At 40.4% G+C, this 17,294-nt stretch overlaps 2 long non-coding RNA genes across 4 annotated transcripts in view; one reads left to right on the forward strand and one right to left on the reverse strand.

Annotated features, from left to right (window-relative positions):
* LOC131815537 (uncharacterized) overlaps positions 1 to 17,294 on the forward strand; it is an 82,894-nt gene that overhangs the window by 54,864 nt on the left and 10,736 nt on the right. The window lies entirely within an intron of this gene.
* LOC131815535 (uncharacterized) lies at positions 405 to 16,450 on the reverse strand. Of its 2 annotated transcripts, XR_009347781.1 has the most exons (3): positions 16,172 to 16,450; positions 2,136 to 2,254; positions 405 to 855 (listed from the first exon to the last, which is right to left on the reverse strand). It is a non-coding gene; the product is annotated as an uncharacterized LOC131815535 (long non-coding RNA). The 2 variants fall into 2 exon arrangements; XR_009347780.1 differs by lacking the exon at positions 2,136 to 2,254.

The following is a 17,294-nucleotide window of genomic DNA, read 5'->3' on the forward strand; positions in this document are numbered from 1 at the left end:
ACTGTCCCCTCTGCCACTTACAGGTGTCCTGCCCTCCCCTCTTGGATCCTGTGCTGTCCACTTAATATCCCTCTGCACAGACTTGGTTTCTCCCGGCCTCCTCACCCCTGCCTTCCCGATTGTGGACCATCTAACCTCTGGACGATCGAATCCACGAGAAGTCAGGAGAGAAATTTCTGGGGTCAGAGAGGAATAGGCCAAAGTGACATCCTGTCACTAGAGCAGACCTGGGAAAACCTGTGAATGTCAGAGCACTGACTGTGGGTTTCAGGAACAGAAGGCAAAGACAGGATCCCAAGCCCAACCCGACAACCACAAAACATTCCTCTTTTATTAGGAAACCATTACACGTGTAGCACTGTACTTAAGTGCCACGGGAGCATACACAAGGAGCAGACAGGCCCTACTTGCAAGGCAGTTTTAATTTAGCTGAAGGATAAAGTAAAAATTCAGAGAATGATCACGAGGTAAAACACAACAGTACGTGGCAGAGCAGAACAAAGAGTATGAGATGAGTAATAAGCAGATGTGGGAGGAGGGAATGGCTGAGCGAAGTGAGTTTGTAGAAGAGGGAGTCTTGGAGGAAATGAATCTTGAGCCAGGCCCTGAAGGAAGTAATTGACAAATGTAAACTCTCCAGCTGGCCACGGGGGACCAGGCTCCCTCGGCCGGGGAGTTGTGTAACTCAAATCTGCTCTGACCTGTTTGTGGATGTGCAGGCCGGCTCACAGCTATTCGGGTCGTATTTGTAAGTCTGCACAAAACCACCGTTTGGGGCAAAAGCATGCAGTCGTTTGGCACAGGGTACACCCTGGAGATGATATCATGTCTGGATCAAAGTTAGGTGAATGTCACCTGCCAGGGAAGAAGATGTGCAAAAGAGTTGATATTTCTGCTTGTTCAATTTCAAAGTTGTTTTTTTTTTTTTTTTTTTTAAATCTTGATTATGGCTCTTGGTAAATGAACGTCTCTTTAAAAGTTTGATTGTTTGCAGTGAAAGGCAGAACTTAGGAAACACACATTTTTGTTGATAGGTTCCTTGTGCTAAGTGAAGGCACAAGGTCCTGGATAAATACAAACAAAACCCCCTTGTTTTTTGCCTTAGGAGCAGAAAGCTAAAGAGAGATGTAAGAAACAAATTTGCAGATTGTTCTCCCCTTGCGGGAGATATCAGCTAAAACATGGTCTTTAGCCTTAATGAAAACACATTTTCAAGTTTTGTTGGCTTATTCTGGCAGGATAAAAACAAGTTGTAAAGAAACCGCTTCTAACAAGACTAGAAGCTTTGGCCTTACTGCCATTGTTAGAAGCAATCCAAGAAATGCTATTTAAGGCTAATTTTGCTGCCCTTTTGAAGAGACTTTTGAAATCATACAGAGCCCATAAGAAAAAAAAAACCAAAACAATAAGCTGAATTGGAAGGACAGGTTCCTCCTTGGCAGTTAAGTGTCAAGTTACATTGTCTCCTGTCTGGGGATGAAACCGAGAACTGTGTTCTTGAGGACTGCCAACCCCTTACTTGACAACCACTACAAAAAATTTAACAATAAATGAAACTGACAGCCGACCTAACCAGATTGGGAACACAGCTGAACTTCTACAGAAAGATAACCCGTCCAGAATCCATTTTCCTGGACGATGGTCTACAGCAACATCTCGTGAAAACAATGAGGGACACATACTCATTTCCAAGGCGTTTGTAGCCTGCAGAAAACAGATCCATTTTCACATCTTTTTGCTAAATGGATAGGATGTGAAGCTAATCCACAGGACAGTAAGCATTCTCGGGGCTCTCTGGTAAGGATGCAGCCCAGCCCAGCAGAAAGGAGCATACAGACAACTGGTGACCAGCCGTTTTCCCTGGTGCTGGCGTATGTAACTGCAGGAAAAATGGAGTTCTTGCCTAAACCTTTCCCCTCGCAATCCAGCCAGCAGAACACAGCCAGCAGGTGATTTCTTCCGCAGCAATCTCTGGAAAGTTCATGTATCCAAATCTGACCAGAGCCAAGATTTATAGGCTGAGAAGCCAAGGGCCTCAATGCTCATTGTACAGATGAACATTCCCCCTCTCCGCCTTGCCCCCACCCCTTTTTTATTCTCCATTTGTGTGCCAAATGACCTCTTGCACAACGGACCCTCGTAAACAGCTTCTTTATCATTTCCATCTTCCAAGGCTTGGCTTCTGGGGGATGCTTAGACTGAAGGGAGCTCCTGCTTCTTGCCTCCTTAGTGGTTTTGTCTCAAATGCATCAGTCTGTGTAACAGGTACAAAGAGTGAAAACAAAGAAAACCACCCTCAGAGTGGGTAGGACCCGGGCAGAAAGCCTGATAAAGTACGGATATGAGAGGTACTGCCCCATGTCTCCAGACCTCAGAAAGTCTTGTACCTTCCAGAAGCTGATCCAGCACTTCCTGGTGATGCTAATGAGACATCATTCTCGGGAAGGTGCCCTTAAGGTCAACCTCCTTACTGCCGTAAGAATGATTTATTTCCTCCAGAAGATTCCATCTAATTCAACCACAAGTAAATTTAATAAAAAGCACTTTATATGCTTGTATAAATAGAACTTTGGTAGGAAGCGACTATTTTGACAGCTTGACAATAAAGGTATATAGGCAGCAAGGAAACAGTTCTCATGAAGTACATAGAAATTTGGATGAAAAATGTTATAAGATCAGGTTTACCTTTTGGAAATTCTAGTTATGTTGGGATCTGGGCAGTCAGTCTATCAACAGACAGGCACATTTCTTTCATTCCTTTGCCTGTCTGAAGTTAAAAAAAATAATAAATAAAATGTTCCTATCCATGTTTGCTATCAAAGAATTTCCTTTTTGCAGTCCCAAAAAACCAGATAGGAGAAGAAAACCCAACATTTTCTGAGTGTCAGACATTAGGTTAGGTAATTTGTATATAGTATTTATGTCACAAATGTTATCTAATTCAATTTCCACAGCACCGAAGAATGATTAAACCCCAGGGTTTCTGGTTCCTAAGCCTGAGCTCCTCCCTCTGTATTCCATTGTAAGCACAGTCTAGTTCACATCTGCCACTGTACATAGTTAACAAAAATTTTTTTTTCCTGTGACAACTTTTCAAGATTATTCCCTGAGTTTTCAAATGTGAAATACAGTATTAACTATAATCACCATGCCATACATGATGTTCCCATGACTTACGTATTTTGTCACTGGAAGTTTGTACCTTTTGACTCCCTTCACCTGTTTCACTCACTTCCCACCCCTGACCTCTGGCAACCACCAGCTTGTTCTCTGTTATCTCGGAGTTTGGGTTTTATCTTGCTTTTGTTGGTTTTTGTGTGTTTGGGCTTTTTTTTAAGGTTCTACATATAATTAAGATCATATAGTATTTATCTTTCTCTGACTTATTTTTCTTTAGCATAATGCCCCCAAGATCCATCCAGGTTGTCATAAATGGGAAGATGTCTTTTTTTTTTTTTTTAATAGCTGAATAACATGCCATTGTGTATATACACATTTTCTTTATTCATTCCTCCATCAGTGGACATGTAGGTTGCCTCAGTGTCTTAGCTATTGTACATAGTATTCCAATGGACATGGTGCATATACCTTCTTGAGTTAGCATTTTCATTTTCTTTGGATAAATACTTGAAAGTCTAATTGCTGGATCATATGGTAGTTCTATTTTTAATTTTTTGAGGAAGCTCTGTCCTGTTTTCCATAGGGGCTGCACCAGTTTGCATTCCCACCAGCAGTGCACAAGGGTTCCCTTTCTCCACACTCTCCTCACACTTAGTTCTTCTCTTCTTGATAGAAGCCATTTTAACAAGTGTGAGGTGCTATTTCATTGTGGTTTTGATTTGCATTTCCCTGGTGACAAGTGATGTTGAGCCTTTACACCTCTTTAGAGCCTTTGGCCTCTTGGTCATCTGTATGTCTTTTTTGGGAAAATGTCTATTAGATCTCCCCATTTTAAACATCAGATTGCGTTTTTGCTATTGAGCTCTATTGAGTTCTTTATATGTTTTGAATATTCACCCCTTAACATATAAATGATCTGCCAACGTTTTCTCCCATTCCATTTTTCTTTAAGATTTCACTTTGTTGATGGTTTCCTTTGCGATGCAGGTTCTTAGCTGAAGGTTGGCCTGTTTGATTTTTGCTTTTGTTGCCTTTGCTTCTGATACCAAATCCAAAACCATTTTCATTGCTGAGACCAGTGTCAAGGAGGTAACTGACTAGGTTTTTTGTTCTAGGAGTTTTATGGTTTTCAGGTCTTAACGTTCGAATCCTCAGTCCATTTTGAGTTAATTTTTGTGTGTGGTGTAAGACAGCAGTCCAGTTTCATTCTTTCCCATGTGGCTGTCCAGCTTTCCCTGCCCATTTGTTGAAGGGACTCTCTTCCCCACTGTCTGTTCTCGGCTCCTTTGTCATAAATGAATCGAACATATATGCACCGGTTTATTCTTGGGCTCTCTGTTCCACTGATCTGTGTGCCTGTCTTTATCCGTACCACATACTGTTTATTAATAATAATTTTATTATTTATTTTTATTTTTTTTAAGATTTTATTTATTTATTTGACAGAGAGAGAGATCACAAGTAGGCAGAGAGGCAGGCAGAGAGAGAGAGAGAGAGGAGGAAGCAGGCTCCCTGCTGAGCAGAGAGCCCGATGCGGGACTCGATCCCAGGACCCTGAGATCATGACCTGAGCCGAAGGCAGCGGCTTAACCCACTGAGCCACCCAGGCGCCCTATTAATAATAATTTTAAAGTATAAACTTCAGTAATAATTAATAATCCCAACTTAAAACACATGTTCTTAAATTATGTGGTTAAGGTTTTGTCAGGCAATACATTATACCTGTGTTTTTATATGAAATGGCAAAGTTGCAGAACTTTTCTAGAAAGCTGCTTGACAATGACTTCAGTAATCCCACCCATGGAAGTTAATCCTAAACAAATAATGTTTATCATGCAAAAGCAAAAAATTAGAAACAACGTGAAAATGACCCAGACCAGAAAAATAATTAAAATGCATGATAGGAGGTTCATTAGGTATGATACGTAGCCATGAAAGTCATGCTTTTTTAAAAAAAAAAATTCAAGATGTAAACATTTTTTCAGTGCAACATTAGGCTAAAAAGCAAGATACAAAATTACATACAATAGAATTTTGATTTTGTGGAAAGTGAAAACAAGCAAAAATATTAACAGTGATCTTTCTCCAGAAGAATGAAGGTGACTAGTTTTTTCTTTTAATTTTCTGAGTTTATTTTAATAAACATTTATTAGTCTTATAATGAGGCTATAAAGGCATTTTTTTTAGTGAAATAGTGTGAGGAGAATTTATGAAAACTTGTTTTCTTTCTTCACTACTACCAGCACAAACGTAGGGCTATTTCTCATAGAATTGATTGTTTAAAGGGCATTTATTGTCAACAATAGCCAGAGTCTGGGGACGTGTGGGTGGCTCAGTCAGTTAAGTGTCTGCCTGGGTCATGATCCCAGGGTCCTCTCCCACTTGGTGGGGAGCCTGCTTCTCCCTCTGCCAGCTGCTCCCTCCTGATTGTGCTCACTCGCTCTCTCTCTGACAAAAATACAAATCTTAAAAAAAAAAAAGCCAAATATGCAAAGAGTCCAGATGTTCATGGACTGATGAATAGGTAAAGAGGATGTGATATAGGGCCCCTGGCTGGCTTAGCTGGAGGAGCATATGACTCTTGTCCTTGGGGTCGTGAGTTCAAGCCCCATGTTGTGTGTACAGATTAAATATAAACAAACAAAAATGATGTGGGCTGTGTGTGTGTATACACACATGGAATATGACTCAGCAATAAAAAAGAACGAAATCTTGCCATGTGCAACCACGTGGATCAACTAGAGGGTATTATGCTAAGCAAAGTAAGTCAGACAAAGGCAAATACCATATGAGCTCACTCATGTGGAATTTAAGAGACAAATGAGCAAAGGGAAGACAAAGGGAAGAGAGAACTTTTTTTTTTTTAAGACTTTATTTATTTATCAGAGAGAGAGAGGGAGCGAGCACAGGCAGACAGAATGGCAGGCAGAGGCAGAGGGAGAAGCAGGCTCCCTGCTGAGCAAGGAGCCCGATGTGGGACTCCATCCCAGGACGCTGGGATCATGACCTGAGCCCAAGGCAGCTACTTAACCAACTGAGCCACCCAGGCGTCCCGGGAAGAGAGAACTTAACCAAGAAACAGACTCTTAACTATGGAGAACAATCTGATGGTCATGGGTGGGGGGTCGTTAAACAGGTGATGGGGATTAAGGAGGGCGCTTGTGATGAGCCCCTTGTGTTGTGTTGATTCACTAGATTGTACACCTGAAACCGTTAGACTATGTTCACTAACTAGAATTTAAATAAAAACTTTTACAAAATAGTATTTACTGGGGGCTTCTGGGCTCTGTTGGTTAAGTGTCTGGCTTTGGCTCAGGTCATGATCCTGGGATAGAGTCTGCTACCAGGCTCCCTGCTCAGCTTCTCCCTCTCCCTCTGCTGCTCCTCCTGCTTGTGCTTTCTATCTCAAATAAGTAACCCTTAAAAAAAAATTATTGGGTGGGCCCCTCAGTTACAGGTTAGTAGGGGCAAAATAAAGAAACATAAGTCACAGTCTCTCTGACCCCACTTAGCCTAAAACTCCAATGAAGAATTTCTCCTGAGTCTGTTTTATGAGTATATAAATGAAGAGAACTAAATAACCCCCCCAACACAGTGAATGAATCTTTTCACCACTGTTTGTTTATTTATCAGAGACACTGCTGTGGGGACACTTGTTTCTGTAATGTAAATCTCAGAATTCTGATCATCACTGCTCCCCCATGACTGTTCTGCTACCTTTGTTCACTTCTCCTTCCTATTGACACCTGTTCTCTCCAGATTCCTCCCTGGCCCCCCTTGTTCCCAAGTATGTAGCGCCCCGTGACTTCTGTTAGCTGTCCAGTAATGTAAAATAACACATACCCACAGTAATCAAATTGAATGACAGTGCTTGCTTTTGTATTTCCTTTTGTCAAGAATGGTGAAGGGTCTAAGATTTCCTCTTATTTGGAAATTAAAAGTTAGCCTATCACTGTTGCATGGATGCTGACAGAAGGCATAAAACCAGTGGGTTAGAGACAGAAAAACTTTATTACTCATGGCAGATCAGGCGGCGTGAGCTCCATAATTCCATCTGTCCCTCTCTCCTACGGTCAAGTCTTAAAGAGTGACACACAGGGGCCCAGGTAGAGGTTGTGCAGAGATTTGCTTCAAGGCTGAGGACACGGAGTTTAGGGATAATCTGAATCTTTTGAAATGGGCTACGAGTGCACCTACCCACCTTTGCCCTGGTGGGAGACATTATATTACTCTACTCGACAGGAAACAAACCTGCCCTTGGCTCTATAAGGGGATACAATCTTTATTTTCTAAGGCTCTTTCACTGTATAAATATCCTTGAAAAACTAGTCTGAGGCAAAAGCTGTTGGTGTGTCTGATCACACAACAGGGAGAAACATGAGAGCTTATGGAGAATTGTCCCCCAGCATCTTTTCCAACATTTGGGGGTAACATTTTATTTTGGTACAATTGAAAACTTACAGAGAAGTTCCAAGAATAGTGCAAGGAACTCGCTTACACCCCTTTTGCCTCTTTTTCTTTTTTCCCTCTTCCTTCCTTTTCTTTCCTTTTTTCCTCCCTTCCTTTCGTTACTGTATGTATTCAATTTTCAGAGCCACTTGAGAATAAGTTGGAAATGTCCCATGATGGAAGTTGGTCCCAGTGTTGATGATATACATAGGATCACTTGGGGGCACCTGGGCGGCGTAGTCAGTTAAGCATCCAACTCTTGGTTTTGGCTCCAGGTCATGGGGTCGAGCTCCCCCACCCCCCTCATCATGCTCCACACTCAGTGGAGAGTCTGCTTGAGATGCTCTCCCTCCCTCTCCCTCTCCCCCTTCTGCTCATGCTCTGATAAATAAATCAGATGGTCTTTGCTCAGTTTCTCTACTGTAAAGTTTCTTTCCCTTTGTGAGTAGTAGTTTTTTGGGAAATACTTTGAGACTATGTCAATATGCTGTTTTCCATAAAAAATTGACCCACTGGTTTTAATACCCACTGATGACTCCATAACACCATCATTTCTTCTATGTTCATCAGTTGCCTTGCTACTGTGAAGAAATTTCTTTGGGGTGCCTGGGGGGCTACGTCAGTTAAGCATCCTGTCTTTGGCTCAGGTCGTGGTCCTGGGATTGAGCTCAAAGGGGAGCCTGCTTTTCCCTGTTCCAAGCTTGTGTTCTCTGTCTCTTAAAAAAAACAAAATTTTAGTATATGTGCTGCAGAAGCAAGCCCGCCGAAAAAATAAATAAAATCTTAAATAAAGAAGTTCTTTTTAAAATTTACATCAATATGGACTCATAGAATTCTATTTATTTATTTATTTATTTATTTATTTGACACAGAGAGAGAGATCACAAGTAGGCAGAGAGGCAGGCAGAGAGAGAGAGGGGGGAAACAGGCTCCTTGCTGAGCAGAGAGCCCCATGTGGGGCTCGATCCCAGGACCCTGAGATCATGACCTGAGCCAAAGGCAGAGGGTTAACCCACTGAGCCACCCAGGCGCCCCCATAGAATTCTTCTTTATTGAACAAGTTATGTTTCCCTGCCATTATTTACTATGATGCCCCAGACCTCTCTGATTTGCCCAGTAGGACCTCTTTCGGGCACTAGAGCAACAAGACCTAGGTTCATCTTGTACTTTCCCTGTTTCAGCCTGGAATTAGTGGTTCCTTTCCTCAACCCCAGTGGTTCCTTTTGGGGGGAAACATTTTGAAACCAAGATCTTTGGTCTTAATGTGTTCATTTCTACTGGTATGATATTGTTTCTAGGCACTGACAGGAAGCAGGCACACACACACACACACTCCATGAGTTCATATTGATGTCTAGTTCCAAGACAGTGCTGGTTTGGATACAGTGTTGAATACATCATTTTTTTTTCTTTAAGATATAATTGACATGTAACATTGTATTCCTTTTATGTACAGAATAATTTTATTTCAAGAAATGATTACTACAGTGAATGTGGTTAACTTCCATCACCACATAGTTACAAGGTGTTTTTTCTTGTAACTTTTAAGATCTCTTAGCAACTTTCAAATATACAGTACAGTTTTAACCACAGTCACCATGCTGTACCTCACATCCCCAGCACTGACTTAACACCTGGAATAACTTAGAACTTCTGTCTTATAACCTGTTGGTCCCTTTCACCCCCAACCCTGCTGCCTCTGCAACCACCAATGTGTTCTCTATATCTGAGAGGTATTTTTTTTCCCCACATCCTTTCCATACTAACTGTTCTTTATAGTGAGAAGCCTGGCTCTCATTATCCTGAATATTTTTACTCATTTGCAATAAACAGAAAAAATGTTCAGAATTGCTAACCTACACCACTGTGAAAAGCAGATCTACTAGAGTTCAAAATTGTTTGTTTGTCTTGTAAGGTCAAATTTACATAAAATGAAATGCACAGATCTTAAGTACACAATTCTGTGAATTTGACAAATACCTACTTCGATAAGATCTAGAATATTTCTGTCACCTTGGACGTTCCATTGTTCTCAGTCCATCCTACACCTTTCAGGCTACTACTTTCTGGGTTTGTTTGTTTGTTTCCCCACCATTGATTACTTGTGCCTGCTCTAGAGTTTCATATAAATAGAACCAGATGGTGTGTACTCTTGTGTCAGGCTTATCGTGCCCAGCATAATGTCTAAAAGACTCATCCATGTTTTCACATATCATCAGTAGTTCCATTTTACTGCTGAATACTCTCCTATTGCACAAATATACCCAAGTTCTAAAAACCCATTGTCCAGGGGTGCCCGGGTGGCTCAGCTGGTTACCGCATCTGACTTCAGCTCAGGTCATACATAATCTTGGTATCCTGGGATGGAGCCCTGTATCGACCTCTTCATTTAGCATTCTCCCTTTTCCTCTGCTCCTCCCCCGTTCATGCTTGCTTACTCACCCACCCTCTCAAATAAAATCTTAAAAAAAAGTCTATCGTCCAATTGATGCATATTTGTACTCGTTAGTTTTCTATTATGGATAAAGCTGCTATGAATATTATTGTTCAAGACTTTTTATGGACCTATAGTTTCCTATCTCTTGGGTAAATACCTAGGTGTGGCATGCTTAAAATCATAGGATAGGTGTTAGTTCAAATTTGTGGGAAACTACAGGCTGTTTTCCAGGATGGTCTTACAATTTTATGCTTCTGTCAACAATGTATGAGTGTTCCAGTTGCTCCAAATTCTTGCCAAAGTTTTATGTCATCAGTGTTCACAACTTTAGCTGTCCTTTGGAAGGTATCCATTCAAATCTTATATCAATAGTGACTTTTTTTTTTAAATCTTAAAGATTTTTATTTATTTATTTGACAGAGATCACAAATAGACAGAGGGGTAGGTGGGGTAGTGCAGACTCCCTGCTGAGCAGAGAGCCCGATGTGGGGCTCGATCCCAGAACCCTGAGACTATGACCTGAGCCAAAGGCAGAGGCTTAACCCACTGAGTCACCCAGGTGCCCCAATATAACATTTTTTAAAATTGAAGTACAGTTGACTCAGTGTTAAATGGTTTCAGGTGTACAACATAGTGACTTGACAGCTTTGTACATTTTGCTAAGCTCACAAGTATAGCTACCATCTGTCACTATACAGTGCTGTTGCCAATACCACTGACAATATTCCCTGTGCTACCTTTCACCGTGGTGAGGTATTTATTCAATAACTGGAAGCCTGCATTTCCAGTTCCGTTTGACTGCTTTTGCACCATATTCCTTCCCCTTCCCTCTGGTAGCCACCACTTTATTCTCTTATTATGGGTCTGTTTCTGTTTGTTTGTTTGCTTTTTCAGATTCCACATATAAGTGCAATGTTATTTGTCTTTGTCTTACTTATTTCACTTAGCATAATACCCTCCAGGTCCATCCATATTGTTAACAAATGGCAAGACTTCATTCTTTTACATGGCTGAGTAATATATTCCATTCATCTCTTGATGGACACTTGGGTTCCCTGTGTATCTTGGCTGTTGTAAATAATGCTGTGATGTACATAGGAGGGGGTGTGTGTTTTTGAATTGGTGTTTTTGTTTTGGGGGTAGATAACCAGTGGTGGAATTACTGGTTCATCTGAGATTTGTTTTTAATTATTTTTTAGAAACCTCCATACTGTTTTCCACAGTGGCTACACCAATTACATTCCCACTAACAGTGCATAACGGTTCCTTTTTCTCTACATCCTCTCCAACACTTGTTAACTTGCCTTTGATATTAGCCATTCTGAGGGCTGTAAGGGGATAGCTCCTTGTGGGTTCGATTTGCATTTCCCTCGTGGCTAGTGATGTTGAGCATCTTTTCACATGTCTCTTGGCCCTCTGCATGTTGTCTTTGGGAAAATATCTATTTAGATCCTCTGCCCATTTTTTAAATCTATTATTTGAACTTTTTTTCTTTTCTTTCTTTTTTTTTTTTCTTTTTTTGGTGTGTTCTTTAATTTTAGATAGTAACACTGTTTTGGATCCATCATTTGCAAATATCTTCTACCATTCAGAAGGCTGTCTTTGTTTTTGTTTGCTAATGGTTTCCTTGACTGTACAAAAGCTTTTTATTTTGATATAGTTCCAATAATTTATTTTTGCTTTTGTTTTCTTTGCCTTAGGAGACATATCTAGGAGAATGTTGCTAAGGCTGATGTCAAAGAAATTACTGCCTATGTTTTCTTCTAGGAGTTTTATGGTTTCAGGTCTCACATTTAGGTCTTTAATCCATTTTGAGTTTATTTTTGGGTAAGGTGTAAGAAAGTGTCCAGTTTTAACTCTTATGCATGCAGCTATATAGTTTTTTCTATCATCATTTATTGAGGAGGCTGTTATCCCTCATTGTATATTCTTGCCTCTTTGTAATAGAGTGACCATACAAATATGGGCATATCTCTGGGCTCTCTGTTCTGTTCCTTGGACCTATGTTTCTGTGCCATTACCATACTTGCTTTTTTAGAAAAGATTTTATTTATTCATGTAGAGAGTGCACAAGTTGGGGGAGAGGGAGAGAGAATCTCAAGCAGACTCCATGCCAAGCATGAAGCACGATGCAGGCCTCAATCCCACAACCCAGAGATCAGGGCCAACCCTGAGATCTCATGACCCTGAGGTCATGACCTGAGCCAAAATCAAGAGTCAGACACTTAACTGATTGAGCCATCCAGGGTCCCCAACACCATATTCTTTCATAGGCATGTGTAGTATATTTTGAAATCTGGGATTATGATATCTCTAGCTTTGTTCTTCTTTCTTAAGATTGTTTTTGGCTATTCCAGGGTTATCTGTGGTTCTGTACAAGTTTTAGGATTATTTGTTCTAGTTCCGTGAAAAATATTATTGATATTTTGATAGGGCTTACATTTAATCTGTAGCTTGCTTCGGATAGTCTGGACATTTTAAACAATATTTTTTAATCCATGAGCATGGTATGTCTTTCCATTTGTTTGTGTTATTTTCAATTTCTTTCATCAGTGTTTTATGCTTTTCAGAGTACAGGTCTTTCACTACCATGGTTAAGTTTATTCATAGGTATTCTTTTTGGTGTAATAGTAAATTGGAATATTTTCTTTATTTCTTTTTCTGTTACTTCATTATTTCTGTATAGATGTAACAACAGATTTCTGTATGTTGATTTTTATCTTGTAAGTTTGCAGAATTCACTTATTCTAATAGTTTTTTGTGGAGTTTAGGATCATTCTTTTTTTTTTTTTAAGATTTTTAGAGAGAACACAAGGGCAAGTGGGGGGTAAGGAGAGGGACAAGCTGACTCTGTGCTGAGTGTGGAGCCTGGTATGGGGCTGGATCTCATGACCCTGAAATCATGACCTGAGTCAAAATCAAGAGTCAGACACTTAATCAGCTGGTCCACCCAAGGACCCTGTTCTTTTTGTAGTTCCTAAAGGCATAGTTAGGTTGAACTCTTTCTTGTTTTGTTTTGTTTTTTTTAAGATTTTATTTATTTGACAGAGAGAGAGATCATAAGTAGGCAGAGAGGCAGGCAGAGAGAAGAGGAAGCAGGCTCCCTGCTGAGCAGAGAGCCTGATGGGGGAACTTGATCTCAGGACCCTGAGATCATGACCTGAGCTGAAAGCAGAGGCTTAACCCACTGAGCCACCCAGGCACCCGTCTTTCTTGTTTCTTTATGTAGGTGTTTACTGCTGTGAAAGTCCCTCTTAGAACTGCTTGTGCTATATCCTGTAAGTTTTGGTTGTTTCCATTTTCATTTGTCTCAAGATTCTTTTTCCTTTTAATTTCTTTGATCCATTGGTTGCTCAGGAGAGTGTCAGCTTCCATGTATTTGAATTTTCCAGTTTTCCTCCTGTTACTGATTCTTTTTTTTTTTTTTTAAGATTTTATTTATTTGTCAGAGAGAGAGAGGGAGAGAGAGGGAGAGCGAGCGAGCACAGGCAGACAGAATGGCAGGCAGAGACAGAGGGAGAAGCAGGCTCCCCGCTGAGCAAGGAGCCCGATGTGGGACTCGATCCCAGGACGCTGGGATCATGACCTGAGCCGAAGGCAGCTGCCCAACCAACTGATCCACCCAGGCGTCCCCTGTTACTGATTTCTAATAGTACACCATATGGTCAGAGAAGATAGTTGGTATGATTTCAGTCTTACTGAATGTGCTAAGACTGGTTTTGTGGCTTAACATAGGGTCTATTGTAGAAAATGCTTCTGGCCTAACAATGAAGAATGTATATTCTGCTAATGCACAGATATTAACAGTCTGTATATTTTTTTGTTAGGTCCATTTGGTCTGTGGTGTTCAAATACGCTGTTCCCTTGTTCTCTGTGTGGTAGCTCCATTGTTAAGAATGAAATGCTGAAGTCCCTAGCTATTCTTGTATTGCTGTTTATTTCTCTTTCTAGCTCTGTGAGATTTTGGTTTATACACATAGGTACTCTGGTGTTGACTGCATAAAGATGTACAATTGTTACATCATCTTGATAAATTTATCATTTTATCATTATATAAGGATACTTATAAGGACAATGAGCCACCCAGGTGCTCCTTGTTGTTTTTTAATCCATTCAGCAATTCTGTATTTTTTGGTTGGAGAATTTAATCTGTTTACATTTAAAGTAATTACTGACAGGTCAGGACTTATTACCAATTTGTTGTTTTCTGGTTTTATAGCTCTATTGTTTGTTTGTTTCACATACATTCCATATCAGTAAGTTTTGACCTCTTTCATCATGTTCTTTTGTATAATTTCTACAGGTTTTTCTTTTGTTACCTTGAGGCTTACATAAAATATCTTATTTTAAAGTGATAATTTCAATAGCATGCCTAAACTTTATACTTTCACTTCTCCTCCTCACATTTCAGTTTGTTGATGTTACGATTTACATATTTTTTTATACTGTGTATAAACAGTACAGTAACAGATTATTGTAGTTATGGTTATTTTTAGTATATTTGTTTTTTAACTTTTAAACCAGAGTTTCAAGCTAATTACACACCATTATCAATTATAGAATCTAACTTTGACTAAAAAAAAAAAATATATATATATATATACCATTACCAATGAGTTTAAACTACCTTGTTTTTATAATGTTAACTGGCATCCTTTTACTTCCGCTCAAAGAACTCCCTTTAGCATTTCTTGTCAGGCTGTTCTAGTGTCTATGAACTCCCTCAGCTTTTGTTTTTCTGAGAAAGTCTTTCTTTCTCCTTCATTTCCAAAGGACATTGTTGCTGGTTATAGAATTCTTGGTTGACAGGGTTTTTTTCCTTTCAATATTTTGAATATACCATCCCATTTTCCTCTGGCCTAAAATGTTTCTGTTGAGAAATCTGCCAAGAGACTTAATGGTGATACACTTGCATATTACTTTTCTTTTCTCTTGCTGCTTTTCTCTTTCTCTGTTTTTGCCTCTTGACAATTCAATGTATCTTGGTGCTTAGGCTCAATCTACTTTGGGTCCTTTGGCCATCATGAATCTTGAAGGCCATTTCTCTCTCCAGATTTGGGAAGTTTTTAGCCATTATTTAGCCAATACACTTTGCCCCTTTTTCTTTCTCTTCCCTTCCTGGCATTCCCATATTGTGCATATTACTTCTTTTGTGTCCCACAATTCCTGTAGGTTTTCTTCATTCTTTTTCCCTTTCTTTTTGCTCCTCTGACTGGATAATATCAAATTTTCTTTGTTCTAAGTCACTGATTTTCTTTTGCATTGTTGAGTCTGCATTTAAAGAACTCTGTTGAATTCTTCAGTCATTGTATTTTTCAGCTCTAGAATATCTATTTGGGTTTTTTAAATAGTTTTTATTTCTTTAAACTCTTTCCTCACACATCATTTTTCTAATTTTGTTTAGTCTGATCAGTAGATAACACTTTTCCACATGAAATGCATTATTGAAACAAAATTTTATAACTTGGTAAAAATCAAATGCACTGTCACTTTAAAAATAAACTGGAGGGGAAAATATATTAACAGAATCAATAAATTATATTCCACCTGATAAATTCCTTCTTTTGGATTCTAAGTAGGTAGCACTTTTCTAGCTATGAATTCTTTTCTGGGAGGCTTAAAAGGCAAGCTTAAATAGCAAAGAGAAAATATTCAGAAACTGAAAAAGAGGCTCTGACTCTATGGCTTTGGTATGAAACATGCTTGATAAGCTCTACCCCTGAGAATTGCCAGTTGTAGGAACGTACACACTTACACAGTGAAATTTGCCACATGAGGGAATGGAGATGTCCAACTCAAATAGCTTTTTGAAAACTAGCAGACTCACCAGGATGTTCAGGAAATGGTGTCTTTACATATGAAGACATAAACATAAATAGGAAGAAGGGAGAAAGACTCCAGTTTAGGAAACAGCTGGTGTAGGTCTGAATCCTGGCTCCACTACCAGACAGCTCTAACTCCTCTGAGCTTCACTTTCCTCATTATAAAAGTTGTAGAACAAATACCTAAGTTGCAAGGTTGTTGTGAGGATTAAATGAGATTAAATGTGGGTGCCTGGCTGGCTCATGCAACTCTTGATCTCAGGGTTGTAAGTTTGAGCCCCACAGTGGGTACAGATTACTTAAAAAAAGAAAATCTTTTTAAAAAATGAGATTAAGGGGGTACCTGGATGGCTCAGTCAGTTAAGCATCTGCATTCGGCTTAGGTCTTGTTCCTGGGGTCCTCGGATTGAGCTTTGCGTGGGGCTCCCCACTCAGCTGGGAGTCTGCTTCTCCCTCTCCCATTCCCCCTGCTTGTGTTCTCTCTTGCTCTCTCAAATCTTTTAAAACAACAACAAGAAAAGTAAAAATCAGATTAGGGGCACCTGAGAGGCTCGGTCATTTGAGCGTCTGACTCTTGATTTTGGCTCAGGTCAAGACCTCAGAATGTTGGGGCGCTTGGGTGGCTCAGTCGTTAAGCATCTGCCTTCAGCTCAGGTCATGATCCCAGGGTCCTGGGATCGAGACCCACATCAGGCTCCCTGATCATTGAGAAGCCCGCTTTTCCCTCTCTCTCTGCCCCTGCTTGCGTTCCCTCTCTCACTGTGTCTCTGTCAGATAAATAAATAAAATATTTAAAAAAATAAAAAAGATCTCAGAGTACTGGGATTGAGCCCCACATCGGGCTCTGTAGTCAGCAGGGCATCTGCTCCATCTCCCTCTGTCCCTCCTCACTGCTTGCTCTCAAATAAATTTTTTTTTTTTTTAATTTGACAGAGAGAGATCACAAGTAGGCAGAGAGGCAGTCAGAGAGAGAAAGGAGGAAGCAGGCTCCCTGCTGAGCAGGGAGCCTGATGTGGGACTCGATCCCAGGACCCTGGGATCATGACCTGAGCCGAAGGCAGTGGCTTAACCCACTGAGCCACCCAGGTGCCCCAAATCTTTTTTTTAAGATTTTTTTTTTTTTTTAATTTGACAGAAATCACAAGTAGGCAGAGAGGCAGGCAGAGAGAGAGAAGGGTAAATAGGCTCTCCGCTGCCAATGTGGGGCTTGATCCCAGGACCCTGGAATCATGACCTGAGCCGAAGGCAGAGGCTTTAACCCACTGAGCCACCCAGGTGCCTCTCAAATAAATCTTTAAAAAAAGATTAAAAGTTAGTGACTTGTGGTTAGGAATAGGGCACGGGTCAGCAGTGGGGGTGGGGGGACTGTTTTCTTCCCTGCCTCCCGCCACTCTTAAGGGCGTAGTGTGGTCTCAAACAGCATGAGTTCTGGTGTCAGTTGGACTAGTGAGGAACCCTGGCTTTGC

This window comes from Mustela lutreola, chromosome 15 (genome assembly GCF_030435805.1).
Source record: "Mustela lutreola isolate mMusLut2 chromosome 15, mMusLut2.pri, whole genome shotgun sequence".
In the NCBI taxonomy this organism is placed as follows: domain Eukaryota; kingdom Metazoa; phylum Chordata; class Mammalia; order Carnivora; family Mustelidae; genus Mustela; species Mustela lutreola.